We start from the raw sequence: 21,833 nt of genomic DNA, 5'->3' as shown, positions 1-21,833 counted from the left end.
TAGAAATTTTCTTAATGTGATGTATGTGGTTATTAGATGTTGTTTATACCTTGGGTGGATTGGAGCTGTTGGCGTAATCGAAAGGCGTATCAAATTGTTGATGTTTTTAAGTTATAACTTTGTTTTGGGGTTTAATCAAAATCTGGAAATAACAAATAAGGACGATCTTAGGTTGTTAGTAGACAATTACACTTTGAATGGTTGTCATCCTTGGGCTAAGACTAAAGATAGCGTAAATGGGGGTTTTCTTAATGATAATTCGCTGTTTTGGTTAACTATTATTAAGGGCTGGAAATTGTTGTTATAAACGTAAAGATGTTAGGGTACTTGATGCACAAAATTACAAGTATACAATATCGTGATTAAGTAATAAAGAGTAAGTAGAGTGTCGAACCCACGAGAAATGAATCTAGTACCAAAATAGTTAGCTAAACTATTATTTGAGCAATTAAAGATGAGGTGTTTTTGTATTTTAAATTAAACGAAGATAAACAGAAAATAACAAATAATAAAAACAAACAATAATAACAAACAACCTAGAATATTGCTTTCATATGGGTTCTTGATACCTTACAATTCTAATTCATATCAATCCTAATTTTAATCATTCTTTGCAATGGTGGATAGATCTAACCTCGTTAACCCCTTATTTCGTAGACGATGTTAACCTATTGTTTATAACCCGATTACCCCGATCGTCCTTACTGTCACGGCTTAGAGGACAATAGAAAATAATCCAACAATCATAAACAAAGCATTAAGAAAAGTTATCTTCACATGTCACGCAACGCAAAGATAGTGGACGGATTCATGTTTTATAACTACGTTCTTATTATCTTTTCCAATCAACTTGCTTTAATGACGTTTACTCACAAATCGATTTTCAATCATGTAATTGGTGATCAAGTAATTACAAGCATTAATCCCAATAATAAGAATTGCAAGAATAAAGAAAGATATGTAAATTAGTTTTTAGGATTTAAATCATACACCCATACTACTTACAATACTCTAGAATAATTAAATTAGCTAGACATAGTAAAAGCGAACAAGTAAACAAATAACAATTGCATAATTAAAGAGAAGGGAGAAGAAATCAAACTTGATTTGGCTTGAAAATAATCTTCTTTAATGAAATCTTGAAATCCAAATTGTGCTTGGATGATTTTACAAGCTAAACTAAATAACAACTATTCTAAAAACTAAAACTAAACTAAACTAAATTAATAAACAAAGAATAGAATGATGTATTTACATAATGAATTGAATGATTGAATAGCCTTGAGTTGAGCTCTATTTATAGAGCTCTTGAAACTTTGAGTTTTTTCCTAGGTCAATCTCCTTTTAGGATTAAGATCAAGTGTTGAAAAACACTTCTAATTCAAATTGGACTTTGATCTTTGATGCTCTCAACCTTCTAGAAGTAGAAGATTCCACCTATTATGTTGCAAAACAAGTCCAAGTCGAACTAGGATTGATCCCCGATGAGTTTAGCGCGTTCCGGATGAGTTTTTCGGTTAATTTTACATTCTCAGGTGTCCGTGGCGAGTTCCCCCATTTTTCCGCTCGACACTTCCCTAAAATTCGCCCAACATTCATTCCAGAGAGCAATCCCGGCGAGTTCCTCATTTGTGCCGCGCGCCAATATCTTCTGCACGACCAGCAACTTCGGAAAGCCATAACTCCTTGCACACACATCCAAATGACTTGGTTCTTGATTCATTGGAAATCTTGAGATGTATAGTTTATTTCATATAAAGAACAGAAATTCATCAGAGATCTCTAAAGGTTCCGAAATATCAAATTAAGACAGAAGGGTCAAATCTGTAAGTAAACTAATGCAACATGCAGTTTTTCCAATCTTCAAAACTTCTCAACCTGAGCTAGACAACTACAAATGATGTGTCACGACCCATTTTCATGAATCGTGACCGGCGCTAGGGTATGGGTATGGTTGTACCAAAACCCGTAGCTAGCCTTGCGGATAACCAACTTATATCATTTAAAACAATGTACCTGCAGAAAACCACATGCTCGGGGGCAACCGAGACTTCAGCCTAGTCTAGCAGTACATAAAGCAACATATATTCAAAGTATGCTTATCTCGAATTATAACTCTAACAGTATGGCAATATAAATATAAATACCATAAACGCTGTAATCATGCTAAAAGCGATAAAGTAATAATTGGACCATTCCAACAATCAATAGTCTAAAACATAAATGTAAGACTAAGACATAAATAATCTAACACTACTACTGCGGTCTAAGAGTTTAAAATAGTTCGACTCTTTTATTTTGAAATAAAATAAAGAACCTCCGAGAATGAAGAAACGGAGATCGACCAATGCTCAAATCATAAACCTGGAAAATTTGGGAAAACAACGGGGTCAGATTTACTGAGTAGAGTTTATATAACCATTTACATTTATTAAGTTAAAAACCTTTAAAACGTTTAATAAAACATTTTCATTATGGATTATCAATGAAACCCTAAACCACAATTCTAAATCCATTGTCGTGTCGGTAAGACGTATCTCAATAACCGATCCCCGACTATCACTTAATAAATAGTGAGCCCAGGAGACGTATCTTCCACCGGTGCCCTCACTAAGGTGAGACGTATCTCAAACCTACCTCAATACCATAATCATTACCGGTGCGCACGCAGTCCCGATGATGCCCATCGAGTAGCACGTTCCATATCAAATCCACAATGCCGAAAACAGTTCAAAAGCTGCGTATACATATATATATATACAAAATAATACGTTTGCTTAATAAAGAGGTAAATAGAGATATAAACTCACTGCTTGCTAATCCACGTGATCCTGACAAGCAACCAAATTCTTGTTCGCCTCTGAAGTACGAACAGTCGACGGGTCTAAACAAGGTAATAAATATAAATTAAAAATAGACCCTAACTCTAGAGAGTACTAGACACCACATAGGACTAGCACTATACCAAGTCTCGCACACGCATAGTCAAAGCAAAAACAAGCATTAATTACATAATGACCCGAGTCAAAATACGATCCACCTTGAGTAAACACAATACCCAAAATTAATAAGTCAAGTTTATTGGGTTCCCGATTTAAAATCCGTTCCGGAAAATATTACTCAAATAATATTTAAATAATAACTTAAATCAATTCCTCAAATAATGGGTTAGCCGAGTTACCAATAACTACCAAGCTACCTCACATGTCGGGTGACCCAAGTCTAACCCAACCCAAAATATTTTATCAAAATATAAACCAAAGTTTATAATTCTCAAAAATCACTTTGATAAAATGAATATAATCATATCCAATTATAAACCATAGTTTATAATTATGAAATCAACTTGATAAAATAATAAATCAATATTTAAAACGGAACCCAATAGCTTTAACTTTAGGTAACCCAAGTTACAACCAAAAACTTAATCAGATAAATTTTAAAAACGTTCAAGAGCTAAATTATAATTTAGCCAAAATGACATACCAAAAAGATATTTAAAATCAAATATAATTACCCCAGTAATTATATTAATTTAAATTATAAAATAATCGTCGATTTCAATTTGTCAAATTTTATATAACGAAATCCAAAAGTTCAAAAATATAAACTTAATCACATTGGCACGCTAAGCCCGAAATCTCTAATTAACCATTAAATAATAATTAATAATAATTGTTAATTGAATTTTTAATAACTCAAATATTATTTTGTAGATTTAAAAATAATATTACCAAACTGTAAACTTATTAATTTAACATGAATTCCCCAAATTAAAATCAAAATCAATTAATCAGTAGATAAAATTTAACTTAAAAATTTTATTGATTTAAACCAAAAAAACCTAAATACCACTTTAGTCACTTACCCATCTCTTTCATTTAACAAACAGATTCAACTCCCTATTGAATATAGTCCAAATAAATAATTTAATTAAAAATTATTTAAATTATAATAAGATTAATATTAATTCTAGACTTAAAATAATGGTACCCAAAGTAATTTAAAATCATAATTAATAATTAAATCGTCGAAGTAATAGTCGAAACTAAATTTGTAACTTAAATTTAAAATCAATTATAAAACAGTTAATAAATAAGTTAAGGAATCAATATGTTAAAAGCAAAATAAATCAGTGACCTAAAAAAACCTTTAACCAAAAAAAAAAAAATCAAAGCAGCCAATAAGCCAAAGACACCTCGTCATCTTCAACATAAGAGCAAACCTAACATTAACAATACAGTAAACAAAAGCCGCAACCAAGATTTCAAAAGATAAAAATGATGGAATTTACCAAATTAATAAATAATATAATAATGATTAATTCTTCAAAAAAGCATAAGAAATAGATTATTTTTCCATTAACCCATGGCATCACAAAAAGACGAAACAATGATGGACAAGAATTATACAAATGGAAAAGTTACGTTGATGACATGGACTAATACATGGGTGGTGAAATTTTTTCCTAACAAATGTATTAGAATAAAATAATGAAAAATAATAGATTACCTCTTTTCAAATTGCAGAGGAAGGAAATAATAATCGCATAAAGACAATGCCACTTTCCGCCGAAAAATAAAAAGGAGGAGTCTGAGTTTTGTTATTGAATTAGGGCAATGAGATGAATGGTAAAACACGTGTGTGTGTATTTATATATAAGTAAATTGGAGTTAAAATATTTTAAATGCATTCAAAAAATATTCATCTATAAAATTTTATCCAAAAATTCAAATTTAAAATATAATACGTCATAAAATTTAAATTAAATAAAATAAGATAATAAAAAAAATATGGGATATTACATTCTCCCCAACTTATTAAAAATTCGTCCTCGAATTTACCACAAAACCAAAAATAAAATAAACTCTGAAACAGTGCACACCAAAAAAAACAACTCCTAACACATAAATTAAGAATTAACGAATTTCAAGTAGAACGGAAAAACACAACTACGCATAACAATTTTCGATTCCCAAAATCACTTAACTACCAGGAGATAAATCAACGGAAACAAAATAATAACCGCATAACTCAACTTACGCAAAGTAAAACTGCAATCTCAAAGATTTAAAACCAAACTCTTACCAAAAGATAATTTTACCACAAATGAAAACTGAGAAGAGTTAAACTAAACGAAATTTACCTTAACTGAAAATACGCTGAAAATTTTACAGACATTTTTCCCAACTTAAAAAATTACGACCTCGAATTTAAAACTGAGTCAAAAATTTGAATGACTACCACACGCATACGCCAAAAAAAAATTCCTAATTCGGTACCTCAACGACTTCTCAAAACACAGCACGTGTGCACAAATAAAAACTTTCCAACCGAGAATCACCACTACGCTTAACGAGGAAAATTTCCAAAAATAACAAGTTCAAGTCTCAAAGACTACGAAAGCAACACCATAAGTGTAATGACAAACCCAAAATTCAAATCGTAATTTTACTAAGCCAAACTCCAAAACTACAAACCGAAAACCTACAAACACTCTTTACTGAAAATAATCTTACATTCCTTAACGCCTATACTCTATATCTCTTAAAGTAGTCATAATACCAAATACCGCATATGAGAATACTTAACAGCAAATCTAAATGTCATTTTGATTAAATGTGCTCTCACAAATAACGGCTGAAAACTAAACACCATTAGAATCGTTACGGTTCAACCAATCTAAAGAATACATAATTCAAACTTCTGACAACAATTTTTTTTTTCAATCAACTATTACCTCAAATCCTATAGAAAATCATTTAGATCAAATCGCTATTAATCGGTTTGTTGGTTATGCTCACAACAAAATTTTTATATAAAAATGTTTTTCGCAACCACAAAATATTTAATAATACCATCCACCTTTAATTTGAAATCACTAGCACCTCAATTTAAATTTCATTTTCGACCGAAAATAATTAACCCATTGAAAAATCCTTTTGTTCCTAAATGTATCAACATAATAGAATACTGTCAATTTGAAATCATAACCGAACCTTACTTTCAAATAATTTCATGATTTTATAAAATCGTTCATTTATAAGAGTCTAAAAATCTACTTTTAAATCAAGACTGATAAGGTTTCATCACTTCTCCAAAAGTTAAAATTTCACAAATAAGAATTCCCTTATTTACGAAAAATTTTCATACCGGTATCAAAACTTTTCGTACAGAAATCGAATTTGTAAAAACAAAATTTCTTTTAATTTTATTTTTTGGTGTAAATAAATACGCAGAGCATAACCAATTTCCTTAAATTAAAAATCCTCAAATTATATACTCTAAGCTGACACAATTCTTTAATCCGAACTCAAAATTTTTCCGCACTTACCACAACTAAACCTCGAATAATACCTTATAACAACATAGAATAAATCCTTATAATACAATTCTTCTTAAATCACCACTGTCATCACATAGTATTTGTCTAGTTTCCAACCAATTAAAAAAATTCAAAACTGTTTGATATTTAATAACTTTTTAAACACCATTTTCACAATGTAACTCGCGAGTTTTTTTTTTTTTTTTTTTTTTTTTTCAAAACATTTTTTTCTTGAAAAGTCTCACTGATAAAATTTATTTTACATAATTGTGCGCCAGGGTGATGACAGCTCTCATCCCCAAAGAGTTGCATTCAACCCTAATAATTTAATGTCGTGATGAATGTTCTAAATGCATGTATTATTTATTTTCCTTTTAATTAGTGATCATATTTAATCCTCAATGAAGTTTCCTATTCGTGGCATTCCAAATGCATGTTCATGACATGTCTGGGCACAATTACGTGATAAAAACATTTCAATTACTTTAAAAAGTAAACATTTGAAATCAATTTTCCTTTGAAATATTTTCTAGACATTATACTCTGTAAGACGTACACTCGTCCATTTTGACATATTTGCCCATCTCCATTATCCTAGTCCACAAATTTGAATTGTCAAAACAAAATAACCTAAAATCAACAATAAAACTAAAATTTACCTAACAACGAATTTCTCTTCAAATCAATTTGAAAATTTTCCAAAGGCATCAAAGCAACACGACCGCCTTCACAACTTCAATATCAGTTTCGATATTTCACCGATCTATCTAAAGAAAATACTATTGTATTACTACATTGATCAACCTCGATTCACAGATTCCATATCTAATTCTAGAACACTCACAATTGAACTCTTAGACTACAACAATTTATCACAAACCAGTCCGACGTAGAAACACATAACGTTCAAAATTTCACGCACGAGGTAAACCCACACGAGAAGAATCATTCCACCGGTGTTGAGTAATATAATTAATTTGCCTTCCTCCGACCAGGATAGTTTCGGGATTCGAATCTGCGAACAGCTCTTGAGAATCGCTCCTCAAATTTCTTGATGACAAAATTAATAACTTCGATTTCCAGAGTCCAACGTTCGATCCCACTAACCAATTAGAACATCTAAATAATCGCAGGGTCAAAACAAAGGTTCGAAACACACATCGATACCAATGTTAAAGTTAGGCCAAAGAAAGACTAGCGAGAAATACCCTCATGTGATACTCCACACAGTGAGGCGAACGAGGACAAAACTGATACGACATAACTTAATCAAACACTATAGACCAGAATAATAACACAGTAATATAGGCCAAGAATTGATCACACATCCGAAAAACACTTAAGCATCTTACAGTAAAACAATTACTCACTTAGATAGCTAACCAATGTAATTCCAAAAATAATTAAGCATGCAACATCTTGTATGGTCAACGAGTTCCTACTCGTAATTAAGGAAAATTTAACTTATACAATAATATTTTCAACGCATCAACTCAAATTAAAATAATAAAGATACTGGTCAAAAGTACCTATCAAAATCCACTTCGAAAAATAAAATTTACAAAATATATTTCAAGTTCGTGTCGAGCCCCTCAGTTTTGAAAATCATTTTCCAGAAACCTTTTTTATAAAACAATAGATATAATTGTTCCCAAACGCCTCAATTTAAAATCATCGAGTTAGCCGAGTGATTATCACTTCCAAGCTCTACTACAAATTTGGGTGACGCAAGTCAAACCCATAATATCCATTTATAAAACGTATACAACACATTTTCAAATCCGTAAAAAAACGCCTTTTGAAAATAAATCTCAATATTTTCAAAATAGATAGCTCAATGTTACCCAAAGTAATAACATCAACTCATCGCCCAAGTGGAAAAATAATAATTCTTTAACAACCTTTCAAAAACACTGTCTTCAATTAAAATTAGTAAATCAAGCATACGGCCAACACCAAAGTTTGTATAATTCGAAATATGGTAAAATTATAAAATTAATGTTATATTATCAAATCAGTATTGCCTTTAAAAATAATATTATTTCAAAACAATCATTTTGAAGACACCAAACTAGACGTAACATTTTAATTTGTAAAATACAAGAATTTCATTTTATTTCAAAATAACAACCCTTTTTCAATCCTTAGTCAAATGTAAAACTTTGAAATATAAGAGTTTCATTTTACTAGCAAGATACTGAAAATAATATTTCAGGGTGTCGTGTCCAGACTACCCATTTGACTTTATGCGTCAAAACACCAGTTAGGCAAAAAAAATATTCTTAAGGAAATTTAAAACAATACGTGGCCAACCACGTAATTCACAAAGCGTGAAAAAGATTTTTCGGTCAAAAATCATTTATCCCAAAATAATGTCAAATCCTAACAAAACATAATTTTTTTGAAATCAAAGTTCACGGTCAAAATCAGAAGTACTGACAAAATAATTTAACGTTGACAACATCATTAAAGCATAACGACCAAAATATATCACTCAGGTGAAAAGAAACATCATCAAGATAAGACAATTAACTCATACCCAAGTATGACATAGAGGAAATTACCAACATAAGATCCCCGAGAAATCAAAAGCAATTAAATCATCCAAGTGAGATAACATCAAAAGCATCAAATCAAAGCATAAATAATGACTGACTGGACGCAATCCTATCGCTGTAGGCAGAAAGTTTTAAAAGCAAAAGATGACGTTTTAAAGACAAAACATGAATCCTAATTCCGCAGTAGATCCTATGGAACAACAGTAGCACTAAACATGCCTTAAATCGATAAACACAAAACATGCAAAAATTTGGCCTTAGTTCGAAACTAAAGCTCTGATACCAAGTTTGTCACGACCCATTTTCATGAATCGTGACCGGCGCTAGGGTATGGGTATGGTTGTACCAAAACCCGTAGCTAGCCTTGCGGATAACCAACTTATATCATTTAAAACAATGTACCTGCAGAAAACCACATGCTCGGGGGCAACCGAGACTTCAGCCTAGTCTAGCAGTACATAAAGCAACATATATTCAAAGTATGCTTATCTCGAATTATAACTCTAACAGTATGGCAATATAAATATAAATACCATAAACGCTGTAATCATGCTAAAAGCGATAAAGTAATAATTGGACCATTCCAACAATCAATAGTCTAAAACATAAATGTAAGACTAAGACATAAATAATCTAACACTACTACTGCGGTCTAAGAGTTTAAAATAGTTCGACTCTTTTATTTTGAAATAAAATAAAGAACCTCCGAGAATGAAGAAACGGAGATCGACCAATGCTCAAATCATAAACCTGGAAAATTTGGAAAAACAACGGGGTCAGATTTACTGAGTAGAGTTTATATAACCATTTACATTTATTAAGTTAAAAACCTTTAAAACGTTTAATAAAACATTTTCATTATGGATTATCAATGAAACCCTAAACCACAATTCTAAATCCATTGTCGTGTCGGTGAGACGTATCTCAATAACCGATCCCGACTATCACTTAATAAATAGTGAGCCCAGGAGACGTATCTTCCACCGGTGCCCTCACTAAGGTGAGACGTATCTCAAACCTACCTCAATACCATAATCATTACCGGTGCGCACGCAGTCCCGATGATGCCCATCGAGTAGCACGTTCCATATCAAATCCACAATGCCGAAAACAGTTCAAAAGCTGCTTATACATATATATATACAAAATAATACGTTTGCTTAATAAAGAGGTAAATAGAGATATAAACTCACTGCTTGCTAATCCACGTGATCCTGGCAAGCAACCAAATTCTTGTTCGCCTCTGAAGTACGAACAGTCGACGGGTCTAAACAAGGTAATAAATATAAATTAAAAATAGACCCTAACTCTAGAGAGTACTAGACACCACATAGGACTAGCACTATACCAAGTCTCGCACACGCATAGTCAAAGCAAAAACAAGCATTAATTACATAATGACCCGAGTCAAAATACGATCCACCTTGAGTAAACACAATTGTAATATCCCGTATATTTTTGGCTTTTTTTTTCGATGAGCTTCCGGTCTAATTTTAAAGTCGTTTGCGGATTCGTGATTCGAGTAGTGATTCGATTCGCGTTGGGTTTGTTTTAGACCAACCAAATTTTTGGTTCAACCAAAATTTGGTTAGCGAGACCATGCTATTTTGGCAACAGGTCTAAACGAGACCAGCTTGCCTCTTAGTCCATATTCTTGGCTATTATTTTATCCCATTTTGAGACCTTATTTATTTTCTGCGAGCTGCGTATTCCTTGCCTATTTAAGCTCGTTCTAAACATTTTTAACCTAATTTTCTTCCTCTCATTCACATCAACCCTAGCCGTCACTCCCTTCATCAAAATTCTCTGAAAATCATCGTTCCAAGTCATTCTCACATCGTTTTGAGATCTTTCTCGTCTCAACTGAAGCTCGCAGTACCCTCTACGATTCTAAACGTTGAGATCGTATTTCGGTATGTTATTCTCTCCGTTATACACGCCGTCGTTTTATCGTTTTTGAATGTTTATGTGGCTACTATTTCTTGCTCTTTTTGCCGATGGTTTGTAATTGCTAGGGCTGTTTTTTTGTGAATCCTTGATTCATTCTCTTGAGTTTGAATGTTAGTTATTTGAGTTGCTTGTTTACTTGAGTTCAGAATTTGTTTCTTTGGCCATGGTTTATCGCGTGAAACTTCTGCTCATTGTTTAGGCCATGGCAGTTTGTGTTTTGCTATATATTTGTTCATACCTGTTTTGTTTCTTTGCTTAAGAATTTTATTTGGTTTCTGTTCATGAATTTTGGTAAAGGATGAGAATGTTATTAGATACCCTGGTTATGAATTATTGATTTTCTTATTGCTTTGGTTTGTTGCTTTTGGTTAAGAAGATTAATGGCGGCAGTGGCATTCTTCTGAACTCAAAATGTTATAGGGTTAAAGTTTGTGGCCATCTTTCTCTTTTGAGTGATTGTTACGTTTCATTGTTATCATGGTCAATTGATTATTAAATGTTATTATGGCTTTTGGTTCATTTTGGATTTTTAATTTCTTAAATGCTATTGGATATTTAAAGGGTATTATATTGTTTAATCACCGGTTTTAAAACCGAACCTTATATTATCGTTTTGATTTCTAAATTGCTATTTGTTAACATTATTTTATAAATAAAAAAAAATGTTGATAATTCAATTATAATTTAAAATTGGTTTTGATTATTTTAATCGGAAAACGATAATTATATTTTAACCTATTTTTGTATAATTACTTGGGTAATTATGATTTATTAATTTTTTTGGCTCCGTGTGCCAAATTGGCTAAATTACAATTTAGCCCTTGAACATTTTTAAAATTTATTTAAGTAAGTTTTGGTTTGTAACTTAGGTTACTTAAATTGCAAGATATTGAATTCTACTTTAAGATGGATAATTATTTTATTAAATTATTTTAAATCTATAAACTTGGGTTTATAAATTTAATAAGTTTTATTTTGGGTTAGACTGTGGTCGCCCGACAAGTGGGAAGAAGCTTGGTAGTTTTAAATAACTCGGCTGACTCACTGATATGAATTTTAACTTGGGTTAAATTAAGTTGTTTAATAAATTACTCGAATCATTTTAATATGTTTATATGATTTGTACTCTATAACTTTAGTTATATTTGGAATGCATTTAATACAAGTGTTTATTAAATGTGGCCTGGTATTGTGTTGTGCTAGTCCTATGTGGTGTCTAGTACTCTTTAGAGTTAGGGTCTGATTTTAATTATGATTTTAATATTTTATTTAGACCCGTCGACTGTTCGTACCTCAAAGGTGAACCAGAGTTAGATTGCTTGTCAAGTTTCACGTGGAATAGCAAGCAGTGAGTTTATATCTCTATTTACCTCTTTATTAAGCAAATGTATTATTTTGTATATATATATATATATATATATATATATATGTATAAGCAGCTTTTGAACTGTTTTCGGCATTGTGGATTTGATTTGGAACGTGCTACTCGATGGGCATCATCGGGACTGCGTGCGCACCGGTAATGATTATGGTATTGAGGTAGGTTTGAGATACGTCTCACCTTAGTGAGGGCACCGGTGGAAGATACGTCTCCTGGGCTCACTATTTATTAAGTGATAGTCGGGGATCGGTTATTGAGATACGTCTCACCGACACGACAATGGATTTAGAATTGTGGTTTAGGGTTTCATTGATAATCCATAATGAAAATGTTTTATTAAACGTTTTAAAGGTTTTTAACTTAATAAATGTAAATGGTTATATAAACTCTACTCAGTAAATTTGACCCCGTTGTTTTCCCAAATTTTCCAGGTTTATGATTTGAGCGTTGGTCGATCTCCGTTTCTTCATTCTCGGAGGTTCCTTATTTTATTTTCAGAATAAAAGAGTCGAATTGTTTTAAACTCTTAGACCGCAGTAGTAGTAGTATTAGATTATTTATGATTAGTCTTTTATTATATTTTTAGACTGTTGATTGTTGGTGATTACTTTATCGCTTTTGGCATGATTACAGTATTTATGGTATTTATATTATATTGCCATACTGTTGGAGTTATAATTTCAGATAAGTATACTTTAAATATATGTTGCTTATTGTACTGCTAGACTAGGCTGAAGTCTCGGTTGCCCCCGAGCATGTGGTTTTGCTGCAGGTACATTTTTTTAAATGATATAAGTTGGTTATCCGCGAGGCTAGCTACGGGTTTTGGTACAACCATACCCATACCCTAGCGCCGGTCACGATTCATGAAAATGGGTCGTGTTAAGTTGGTATCAGAGCTTTAGTTTCGAACTAAGGCCATTTTTTTTTTTTGCATGTTACGTGTTTATCGCTTTAAGGCATGTGAAGTGTTACTGTTGTGTCATAGGATCTACTGCGGAATTAGGATTCAAGTTTTATCTTTTGAAACGTCATCTTTTGTTTTTAAAACATTCTGCCTACACCTATAAGATTGTGTCGAGTCAGTCGTGTGATATTTGATCTGATGCTAAATTTTATGTGGTAAATGTTATTTGACTTGGGTGATTTTTAATTGCTTATGATTTCTCGGAAAATCTTATGTTGGAAATTTTCATAAATTCATACTTGGGTATGATGTTGTTTGCCTTATCATGTTGATGTTTTGTTTCATTGGATGAAAAACTTTGACTTTTATGCCTTTAATGATTTTAATAGCGTTGGGTTATTTGGTGAGTAGTTTCGGCTTTAGCCGAGAACATGGATTATTAAAAATAATATTTTGTTAGGCTTTGGCCTTGTTTTTTGTGTAAATTATTTCTGGTCATTAAATCTTTTATCATGTTTTGTTGTTTTACTTTGTTGGCCACGTATTGGTTTTATATTGCAAAAAAAAAAATTATTTTTTTGTCTGACTGGTGTTCTAACATAAAAGTCGGATAGGTAGCCTGGACACGATACCCTAAATATATGATTTTCATTACTTCGCTAGTAAAATGAATTTCTTGTATTTCAAAATTTTACACTGACAGATGATTACAAAAGGGTTGTTCTTTCGAAGTAAAATAAATTTCTTATATTTAAAAATGTAGATTTTATGTTTGGCTTGGTGTTTCGAAACGATTATTTTCAAGATAATTTTATTTATTTTAAAAGGTGTACTGTTTTAACGATTTAAAGTTAGTTTTAAAATTTTACCGTTTGGTGGTTTATCGACACTTCAGTGTTATTGGTCGTATATGCTTGGTTTACTATTTTGGCCGAAGTATGTGTTTTGGAAATGTTATTTAAACTTTATTGATTTCTCACTTGGGTGATGACTTTGACGTTGTTAAGTTGGTGTCGTCGAGATTCCTATTTTAAAAGATTGAGATTTGTTTTAAATTGTTTTTTTCCAGATTTGAAAATACTTTGAGTACATTTTGAAAATTGTGGTTGTGGGTCTGACTTGACTCACCTAAATTTTGAGTTGATCTTGGAAGTAGTAATTATTCGGCTAACCCTATGGTTTATAAATTGAGGCGTTTGTGAAATTTAATCAACTTTTTTATAAAAGAGGTTTCTGAAAAATGATTTTTAAACTGTGGAACTCGACATGAACTCAAAATCTATTTTGTTGATTATATATTTGAAATGAATTTTAACGTGTACTTTTTATCTATACCAGGATATGTTTTGATCTGATTTTGTTTTGTTTTGTTTTGAACATGTTAATTCAGGATGTAATATTTTAATCATTTTTAGGTTGTTTGAGTTGTTGCCATGTCGGTAAAAATTGCTTATCAGATAAGATCTTACATGCTCAATTATTTCGTGTTAAGTTGTTTACCTATCATTATAATGATTTGTTTCATGGCAATATGTTTGGGTTAAATGCGGGTTAAGACATGATTGAGTGGTTCTCGGTTTTGTAATAATCTTAAACTGTTGGGTTGTTGTTCTTAGTGCACTTCGCACATTTGTTTAAGTTATGCCATGTAATTATTGTTTTCGTTTTGCCTCTTCGTGTGAGTATCACGTGACGACATTTCTCATTATTTGTTTTTGGCATAACCTTGGCGTTGGTGCCGATGTGCGATTCGAACCTTTATTTAGACCCTGCAATTATTTTAGATGTTATAATTGGATATGCCGGAACTAACTTTTGAACTTCGGAAATTGAGATGTTGGGATTAGTATTAGAGGAATTTGAGGAACGACTCTTTAAGCTGTTAGTGGATTCTGTATGAGAATCTACCGAAGTCTGAGGATGGTGTTGTGAGTTAATATTACTCAACACTGGTGGAATAATTCTACTCGTGGGTGTTGCCTCGTGCGTTGAGCTTCGAGCGTTATGTATTTTTAGATCGGGTTTGTTGTATGTAATTTGGAGTATCGAAATTTTTGACTTTTGGGCATTCTGGAAAAGAATGTGGAAATGGTGACTCGAGGTTGATTAGTGTAGTAGTACACTGGTTTTTACATCAGGTAGATCGGTGAAATAACGAAACTGATGGTGTAGTTGTAAAGGCGGTCGTGTTGTATGATTTTCCTTTGGGTTTAATTTTGATTTGAGGCGGAATTCTTTTATTAGGAAAATTTTAGTTACGTTGTTGAATTGGGTTATTTCGTTAATGACGATTCAAATCGGTGGGCTACTAGATGGATGAGCGCACGTCTCACAGAGTGTGATGTCTAGTAAATAATTTGAAGGAAAATTGATTTCAAATGTTAACTTGTTATAGTGATTGAAATGTATTTATCACGTAATTGTGCCCAGACATGTCATGATCATGCATTTTAAATGTCACGAATAGGAAACTGCATTGACCATTAAGTATGTTCACTAATTAAAGAGAAAGAAATTGATACATGCATTTAGTACATGCATCACAGACATTAAATGTTTAGGGTTGAATGCAACTCTTTGGGGATGAGAGCTGTCATCACCCTGGTGCATAATTATGTAAAAAAAAAATTCATCAGTAAGGTTTTTGAGAAAAATATTTTGTTAAAAAAAAAAAAAAAAAAAAAAACTCGCGAGTTATATTGTGAAAAAATTTTGTTTAAAGAGTTGGTAAATTTCAAACGGTTTTGAAATTTTTATCCGGATAGTGTTTAGACAAATACTCTGTGATGACGGTGGTGATTTAAGGACGATTGCATTGTAAGGGTCTTTTTATTGGAGTATCCGCGTTTCGTAAAGGATACCTATATTTATAAGGTTTCACTCGAGGTATAATTGTGTTAAGTTTGGTAATATATATTAATTCGGATTGGAAAGATTGTGTGAGCTTACGGTTTATGAATTGAGGATTATTGGTTTAAGAAACTTGGTTATGCTCTACGAGTGTGTTTAGTTTAAAAAAAAAATTTTTAAAAAATTTTATTTTTACAGATTTCATTTCTGTTCAAAAAGAAACGTGTGTTGATATACCTTTATAAAATTATTTCATAAGCAAAGGGATTTTTATTTACAAAATTTTACCTTTTTGAGGAAGTGATGAAATTTTGTCAGTTTTGATTTAAAAGTGGATATTAAGATTTTTTTTGAACGATTTTATAAGTCGAGGTATTTAATTTCAGAGTAATGTTCAGAAGTAAATTTAAAATGAGAGTGTTTAACTACGTTGGTGCATTTACAAACTAAAGGGTTTTCCAACAAATTTCATTTTTTTCGGTTTGAAAATGAAATAGAACTTGAAAGGTTAATTATTTTAATTAAATATGCATGATTTTGTTAAATGATATTTTACGTTTGCGGAAAATTGTTATGTTTGCGGAAAATTATTTCCCATAAATTTTTTGTTTGAGCATAGACAATGAACTGATTAAGTGTGTTTCGATCTAAATGATCTCTCGTTGAATACGAGGTTATAGATGCATTGATAGAATTTTTTTTTTTTTTGGGATTTGCTAGTTAACTTGGAAGCAATGCGTTTATCAATTTAGAGGATTGTTATCAAAAGTTTAAGTTATGTACTCCTTGGAATTGCGATATGTGTTTTTCTTGCGTCTTTGTTCGCAGAGTTGATAATATTATCAAGTTGGTTTTAGTTGATTGGGTATTACCCATCCGCCAGGAGAGTTTATAAACAAATACAAATCTTTTGTCTCGCTCTCTATACTAAGATATACCATAAGACCAATAAGTTGATTCGAGATCTCACTATCAACATCTTGTCCTAAAAAAAAAGTAATCTTTCTCGATAAAGTCGGTTGATTAAGATAAAATACTATTCTCCAGGAACCATACGCGCACCTTTTGATGCATACGGTTCAAAAAAAAAAAAAATCGCGAAAAACGAAAGAATCAATGTGGAGATCCCAACCCTCCCTTTTTTTTTTGATAGTAAGTTTTTTTAAACTTAATTCTTTTTTCTAACGAAAGGCGTTTTCTTCCAGATGAGTTTTAACACGTTTTTAGTTTATAGCTCATGTGTTTTGAGGGTAGATTTTACCAGGATAAATAATCAGTTTGGTTGTCCGTTTTGTTGAACTTCTAAGTGTTCCAGTTGTAACTATGAAGTTGGTTTTGTAAGATTGCATGTTAAGTTTTGGGATCATTCTTACATTTTTAGTGTTGCCCTAGTGGTCATTAATACTCGACCTGGATGATTCTGGGTGTCTTCCTTGTTAATCGTGTAGGTGATTCTTGGTTGGAAAGTTTTTCTTATTTCGTTCACACGTGTTGTTCTCAAGGAATTGTTGAGGTACCGAACTGTTAGATTCAGAATTTTTCGCCTATACGTGTGGTGATCATTCAGGTTTTCGATCAGATTATTTTCGACATGTTTTCGGCTGATTTACGTTTTTGATTCATTTTGACTTTCCTCGAATTTTGTTGTGGTAGGATTTTTTTTTCTTTTAGTGAGATTTGTTTAATCTGTTGAGATTGCGGTTGTGTTTTGCATAGGTTGACTTATGCGGTGTTTTGTTTTTCCATTGAGTTGTCACTCGGCCGTTGAGCGGTTTTTAAAAAAAAAAATTGTTATGCGTTGTTGTTTCCTTCCGTTCTGTTTGGGGATGCGTTGATCCGTATTTTATGTGTTAGGAGTGGTTTTTGGTGCGCCATGTTTCTGATTTTATTTAATTTTGATTTGTTTTTCAATTCGAGGACGAATTTTTTTTATAAGTTGGTGAGAATGTAATATCCCGTATATTTTTGGCTTTTTTTTTCGATGAGCTTCCGGTCTAATTTTAAAGTCGTTTGCGGATTCGTGATTCGAGTAGTGATTCGATTCGCGTTGGGTTTGTTTTAGACCAACCAAATTTTTGGTTCAACCAAAATTTGGTTAGCGAGACCATGCTATTTTGGCAACAGGTCTAAACGAGACCAGCTTGCCTCTTAGTCCATATTCTTGGCTATTATTTTATCCCATTTTGAGACCTTATTTATTTTCTGCGAGCTGCGTATTCCTTGCCTATTTAAGCTCGTTCTAAACATTTTTAACCTAATTTTCTTCCTCTCATTCACATCAACCCTAGCCGTCACTCCCTTCATCAAAATTCTCTGAAAATCATCGTTCCAAGTCATTCTCACATCGTTTTGAGATCTTTCTCGTCTCAACTGAAGCTCGCAGTACCCTCTACGATTCTAAACGTTGAGATCGTATTTCGGTATGTTATTCTCTCCGTTATACACGCCGTCGTTTTATCGTTTTTGAATGTTTATGTGGCTACTATTTCTTGCTCTTTTTGCCGATGGTTTGTAATTGCTAGGGCTGTTTTTTTGTGAATCCTTGATTCATTCTCTTGAGTTTGAATGTTAGTTATTTGAGTTGCTTGTTTACTTGAGTTCAGAATTTGTTTCTTTGGCCATGGTTTATCGCGTGAAACTTCTGCTCATTGTTTAGGCCATGGCAGTTTGTGTTTTGCTATATATTTGTTCATACCTGTTTTGTTTCTTTGCTTAAGAATTTTATTTGGTTTCTGTTCATGAATTTTGGTAAAGGATGAGAATGTTATTAGATACCCTGGTTATGAATTATTGATTTTCTTATTGCTTTGGTTTGTTGCTTTTGGTTAAGAAGATTAATGGCGGCAGTGGCATTCTTCTGAACTCAAAATGTTATAGGGTTAAAGTTTGTGGCCATCTTTCTCTTTTGAGTGATTGTTACGTTTCATTGTTATCATGGTCAATTGATTATTAAATGTTATTATGGCTTTTGGTTCATTTTGGATTTTTAATTTCTTAAATGCTATTGGATATTTAAAGGGTATTATATTGTTTAATCACCGGTTTTAAAACCGAACCTTATATTATCGTTTTGATTTCTAAATTGCTATTTGTTAACATTATTTTATAAATAAAAAAAAATGTTGATAATTCAATTATAATTTAAAATTGGTTTTGATTATTTTAATCGGAAAACGATAATTATATTTTAACCTATTTTTGTATAATTACTTGGGTAATTATGATTTATTAATTTTTTTGGCTCCGTGTGCCAAATTGGCTAAATTACAATTTAGCCCTTGAACATTTTTAAAATTTATTTAAGTAAGTTTTGGTTTGTAACTTAGGTTACTTAAATTGCAAGATATTGAATTCTACTTTAAGATGGATAATTATTTTATTAAATTATTTTAAATCTATAAACTTGGGTTTATAAATTTAATAAGTTTTATTTTGGGTTAGACTGTGGTCGCCCGACAAGTGGGAAGAAGCTTGGTAGTTTTAAATAACTCGGCTGACTCACTGATATGAATTTTAACTTGGGTTAAATTAAGTTGTTTAATAAATTACTCGAATCATTTTAATATGTTTATATGATTTGTACTCTATAACTTTAGTTATATTTGGAATGCATTTAATACAAGTGTTTATTAAATGTGGCCTGGTATTGTGTTGTGCTAGTCCTATGTGGTGTCTAGTACTCTTTAGAGTTAGGGTCTGATTTTAATTATGATTTTAATATTTTATTTAGACCCGTCGACTGTTCGTACCTCAAAGGTGAACCAGAGTTAGATTGCTTGTCAAGTTTCACGTGGAATAGCAAGCAGTGAGTTTATATCTCTATTTACCTCTTTATTAAGCAAATGTATTATTTTGTATATATATATATATATATATATATATATATGTATAAGCAGCTTTTGAACTGTTTTCGGCATTGTGGATTTGATTTGGAACGTGCTACTCGATGGGCATCATCGGGACTGCGTGCGCACCGGTAATGATTATGGTATTGAGGTAGGTTTGAGATACGTCTCACCTTAGTGAGGGCACCGGTGGAAGATACGTCTCCTGGGCTCACTATTTATTAAGTGATAGTCGGGGATCGGTTATTGAGATACGTCTCACCGACACGACAATGGATTTAGAATTGTGGTTTAGGGTTTCATTGATAATCCATAATGAAAATGTTTTATTAAACGTTTTAAAGGTTTTTAACTTAATAAATGTAAATGGTTATATAAACTCTACTCAGTAAATTTGACCCCGTTGTTTTCCCAAATTTTCCAGGTTTATGATTTGAGCGTTGGTCGATCTCCGTTTCTTCATTCTCGGAGGTTCCTTATTTTATTTTCAGAATAAAAGAGTCGAATTGTTTTAAACTCTTAGACCGCAGTAGTAGTAGTATTAGATTATTTATGATTAGTCTTTTATTATATTTTTAGACTGTTGATTGTTGGTGATTACTTTATCGCTTTTGGCATGATTACAGTATTTATGGTATTTATATTATATTGCCATACTGTTGGAGTTATAATTTCAGATAAGTATACTTTAAATATATGTTGCTTATTGTACTGCTAGACTAGGCTGAAGTCTCGGTTGCCCCCGAGCATGTGGTTTTGCTGCAGGTACATTTTTTTAAATGATATAAGTTGGTTATCCGCGAGGCTAGCTACGGGTTTTGGTACAACCATACCCATACCCTAGCGCCGGTCACGATTCATGAAAATGGGTCGTGTTAACAATACCCAAAATTAATAAGTCAAGTTTATTGGGTTCCCGATTTAAAATCCGTTCCGGAAAATATTACTCAAATAATATTTAAATAATAACTTAAATCAATTCCTCAAATAATGGGTTAGCCGAGTTACCAATAACTACCAAGCTACCTCACATGTCGGGTGACCCAAGTCTAACCCAACCCAAAATATTTTATCAAAATATAAACCAAAGTTTATAATTCTCAAAAATCACTTTGATAAAATGAATATAATCATATCCAATTATAAACCATAGTTTATAATTATGAAATCAACTTGATAAAATAATAAATCAATATTTAAAACGGAACCCAATAGCTTTAACTTTAAGTAACCCAAGTTACAACCAAAAACTTAATCAGATAAATTTTAAAAACGTTCAAGAGCTAAATTATAATTTAGCCAAAATGACATACCAAAAAGATATTTAAAATCAAATATAATTACCCCAGTAATTATATTAATTTAAATTATAAAATAATCGTCGATTTCAATTTGTCAAATTTTATATAACGAAATCCAAAAGTTTAAAAATATAAACTTAATCACATTGGCACGCTAAGCCCGAAATCTCTAATTAACCATTAAATAATAATTAATAATAATTGTTAATTGAATTTTTAATAACTCAAATATTATTTTGTAGATTTAAAAATAATATTACCAAACTGTAAACTTATTAATTTAACATGAATTCCCCAAATTAAAATCAAAATCAATTAATCAGTAGATAAAATTTAACTTAAAAATTTTATTGATTTAAACCAAAAAAACCTAAATACCACTTTAGTCACTTACCCATCTCTTTCATTTAACAAACAGATTCAACTCCCTATTGAATATAGTCCAAATAAATAATTTAATTAAAAATTATTTAAATTATAATAAGATTAATATTAATTCTAGACTTAAAATAATGGTACCCAAAGTAATTTAAAATCATAATTAATAATTAAATCGTCGAAGTAATAGTCGAAACTAAATTTGTAACTTAAATTTAAAATCAATTATAAAACAGTTAATAAATAAGTTAAGGAATCAATATGTTAAAAGCAAAATAAATCAGTGACCTAAAAAAACCTTTAACCAAAAAAAAAAAAATCAAAGCAGCCAATAAGCC

The sequence above is a fragment of the Mercurialis annua genome, linkage group LG3 (genome assembly GCF_937616625.2).
Source record: "Mercurialis annua linkage group LG3, ddMerAnnu1.2, whole genome shotgun sequence".
Lineage (NCBI taxonomy): Eukaryota > Viridiplantae > Streptophyta > Magnoliopsida > Malpighiales > Euphorbiaceae > Mercurialis > Mercurialis annua.
The sequence above is the reverse complement of the archived record's forward strand: the minus strand, read 5'-3'. Positions refer to the sequence as shown.